This window comes from Piliocolobus tephrosceles, chromosome 11 (assembly GCF_002776525.5).
Source record: "Piliocolobus tephrosceles isolate RC106 chromosome 11, ASM277652v3, whole genome shotgun sequence".
Classification (NCBI taxonomy): Eukaryota; Metazoa; Chordata; class Mammalia; order Primates; family Cercopithecidae; genus Piliocolobus; species Piliocolobus tephrosceles.
Window position 1 is genome coordinate 13,259,009 of NC_045444.1, and position 4,216 is coordinate 13,263,224.

At 37.0% G+C, this 4,216-nt stretch overlaps 1 non-coding gene across 1 annotated transcript; it reads left to right on the top strand.

Moving 5' to 3' along the window:
* Positions 1–3,322: 3,322 nt before the first annotated feature.
* Positions 3,323–3,383, top strand: LOC111523391. The gene has a single exon (XR_002725513.2). It is a non-coding gene; the product is annotated as a U7 small nuclear RNA (small nuclear RNA).
* Positions 3,384–4,216: the final 833 nt, after the last annotated feature.

Genomic DNA, 4,216 nt, shown 5'->3' on the forward strand with positions numbered 1-4,216 from the left:
AAAAGATCTGAATAGACATTTCTCAAAGGATATATACAAATGACCGACAGACACGTGAAAAAGACTCAACATCACGAGGTAACATAGGGGAGTGAAAATCAAATCTATTTCAATGCAATGAGATACCATCTCACTCCAGTTAAAATGAGTTTTATCAAAAAGATGAAAAATACTGGATGTTGGAGAAGATGCAGAGAAAAAATGCTCATACATTGTGTGGGAGAATGTAAATTAGTACACTGTGATAAAAAGTATGGAATTTCCTCAGAAATTAAATATAGAACTACTGCTGGTTAATTATAAAAGAAAATCAGTATATCAAAGAGCTATTTACACACCCATGTTTATGACAGCACTGTTTACAATAGACAAACTATGGAAATCACCTAAAGTGTTCACCAATGGATGAATGAATAAATAAAATTTAGTACATGTGCACAGTGGAGTATTTTTTAGTCATTAAAGAGAACGAAGTCCTGTCATTTGTAAAATCATGGATGAAACTGGAGGCCGGGCACGGTGGCTTAAGCCAGTCATCCCAGCATTTTGGGAGGCCGAGGTGGGCGGATCACGAGGTCAGGAGATCGAGACCATCCTGGCAAACACGGTGAAACTCCCTCTCTACTAAAAATACAAAAATATTAGCCAGGTGTGGTGGCGGGCGCCTGTAGTCCCACCTACTCGGGAGGCTGAGGCAGGAGAATGGTGTGAACCTGGGAGGCAGAGCTTGCAGTGAGCTGAGACTGCGCCACTGCACTCCAGCCTGGGCAACAGAGTGAAACTCCATCTCAAAAAAAAAAAAAAAAAAGAAAGAAAGAAACTGGAGGACATCATGTTAAATGAAATAAGCCAGGTACAGAAAGACAAATGGTGCATGTTCTCACTCACAAGTGGAAATTAATAGAAAATTGGTCTCATGGAGATAGAGAGTAGAGTAACGGTTACTAGAGGCTGGAAAGGGTAGTGCAGGGGGTGGGGGTGGGGGTGGTGGGAATAGAGAGGGGTTAGTTTATGGGTAAAAAATATACATTTAAATAAGAGGAATAAGATCTAGGATTTAGTAGCACAATAGAGTGACTATGATTAGCAGTAATTTATTGTATATTTCAAAAGAACAAAAAGAAGGAAATTGGAATGTTCCTAACACAAAGAAACGATAATTGTTTAAGAGGATGGGTATCCCAATTACCCGAATTCGATTATTGCACATTGTACACTTATACCAAAATATTACATGTACCTCATAAATATGTGCAAGTAGCATGTATCCATAAAAATTTTAAAAATGTATGGTTTTGAACAAAATGTCCATCCTGTGCCAATACCTTAATTGCAGCCTAATAAGAAACTGTGATGCAGAGGTCCCAGCTTAGCTTTACCTGGATTTCTGACCCATGGAAACTCTGAGATAATAAACAGATATTATTTTAATCTAGTAAGATTTTGGGTAAATTGTTACATAAAAGGAGGTAACAAAAACAGAACTTTCCTTTTATCATCAACTTTTCTCTTCCAGGCCAGGTACGGTTGGCTTGCACCTGTAATCCCCGCATTTTCGGAGACCTAGGCAGGTAGATAACTTGAGCTCAGGAGTTTGAGACCACCCTGGGCAACATGCTGAAACCCTGTCCCTGCAAAAAAAAAATGCCAAAAAATTAGCCAGGCATGCTGGCACATGCCTGTGGTCCCAGCTCCCTGGGAAGATGAGGTGAGAGGATCACTTGAGCCCAGGAGGTCAAGGCTGCAGTGAGCCATGATCATGCCACTGCACTCCAACTTGGGTGATCCTGTCTCAGGAAAAAAAAAAAAAAAAAAAAAAAAAAAAAAAAAAAATCTTATCCAATATCCCTTAGGGTTTGTTCCTCCAGTGCATCCCTAAAGGATCTCTCTCTCTCTCTCTTTCACTTCACGTTTCCTCCTGCTACAGTCCTATTTATGTTTATGTTTAATGTCCACTTTTAGAATACATACTAAAGACAAATTTCCAAGCAACAGAAAATAAACACAGGTAGAGGCTTTTTGAATTAAACCATGATGTCTGATTTTCCTGCATATTACTACCATTTCCAGCTGTCCAGAGAGCAATTAAGTTATATTGGATCACAATTTGCATGGTATATTGACGGACTTAATAACTTACATCTATTGCTTCCAAAGAGATTGTTTTCTTTTGTCTTAATTTTTAAAATTTATCCATATTAGTAACTTTCTCCAGTGTACATTTTCTCATTATTCTATTTTCCTTCTTTATTAATTTTAATTTTATAATATTTTTCTTTCTTTACTTTTATTTTAATACCAAAACTGAAGCTAATGTGATTGTCTAATATAAACAAATTTGGGGGGATGGATGCATCTCAGTAAAGAAAAATGAAAGTCACACATATTGAAATAGATTAGTATTAGTAAATTACCTTTATTCCCTTCCACCTCCTTCTTCCATTTCTCTGAATATCAAATAAAGATAGATCCACACTCATAGGCCAAGCTTGATACTGTCCTATGTTTCTCTGAGATTGAAGAGATGGGCCCTTCTTATGTAACTATAATCTATTTTATCTGAAGTAAATCAATAAAAGGAGTTAAAATATTGTCAATGCTATACTCTAAACTTCCAATGCTTCTTTACAATACAAGGGTCTAAAACATTGTTTGTTATACTCAAAGTGGTAATATGTGTGTGTGTGTGTGTGTGTATATATATATTAGAGATACAATCTTACTCCTTCACCTAAGCTGAAATGCAGAGGCGTTATCATGGTTCACTGCAGCCTTGACCTCCTGGAATCAAGCAATCCTCCCCTCTCAGCCTCACCAGTAGCTGGGACTATATAGGCATGCAGCACCACACCTGGCTATTATTTTTACATTTTTAGTAGAGGTGAGGTCTCACAGCATTGACCAGGCTCGTCTTGAACTCCTGGCCTAAAGCAATCTTCCTGCCTCGGCCTCCCAGAGTGCTGAGATTACAGGTGTAAGCCACTGCACCTGGCCTGAAGGATAGATTTATTTTAAAATATGTCACTAACCAATGCTTTTTAAAAATACAGTAAAATAAATTACTAGAAAAATGAAGTATTAAAAAAGACCAAAAAATGTAAGATCAATGTTAATTTTCACTCTGAGAATCACCAGATTTTATCAAATAGCTATGAAAGTTTCTAAACACTCTCTATTTCCATACTTAACACAGTCTGGAAGCAAAAGTGTCACAGGATGGCACAAGGTCACAGACTACATTTTAAGTAGATTTGGTCTAAAAGATCACTTCTAATTTTGAGGACAGAGACTTTTAGTACAGCTCTTTAAGAATAGTTATCTGAAGTGTTATAGCTCTTTTAGAGTTGTCTAACAGGCTTTCTGGTTTTGTCAGAAAGGCCCTAAAAATAAAATTTTTAAAGAAAGAAAAAATAATAATTAATAATAATAATAAAAGAATGGTTATTTGAACTCCGTTGGTCATCAAGGTTTGTGTTGCATATGGGTAGAGATGGCCACAAGATGTAACATCGCAAGCAGCAAGAGTATCGTCCTTGGCTCATTCTAAAACTCCCTAACTTGAACAACGTCAGGAGTTTCCTCCTTTCTTACTTCAACAATTTTCTCCTCTCAAAAGGTGAAAATGTAAGAGAGATTTGAGCATGGTTAAAAGATCTGAAAGAAAATCTTACCTGGGAGGAAGTAGAGTTAGCGGGACTGTGCTGAGTAGGAATGTGATGTTTTAGGCAGGTGGGGCAAAAGATGGAGAATAAAGTAATTATACCCCAAGAACCAGAGTTAAAAAAATAAAATAAAGAAGAAGTCTCCTTGGGGTCGTGGTAACTTCTACATTCCGCTGACCTGGCACAGGGCTTCTTCAGTAGACTTTATTTTACCTGCCTCTAGCCTTACATGAGGCTTATCAAGGTGATAAGATGCTGTTGCTTAATGAGTGAACTCTTATGCCCTATAACTTAGTTTAACAATAATCACTATCATCCACTGAATTTGTGTAATAATGGCTTTCTTCCAAACCTGCAAATATACACTTCTAATTGCTTGACGATAATGTGTTTTTAAAAAATGATGGAATTTTGGAAGGCTTACAAATCAGATGGAAATGAGAAAGTTCTGCGTAGACATGATTTATTTTTCAGCACTCTCTCATGTGCTTTTTAGATACAATCAGTTCCTAACACATTTCTGAACAGTGTCTTTGTTGTATGTAAACTCCCAT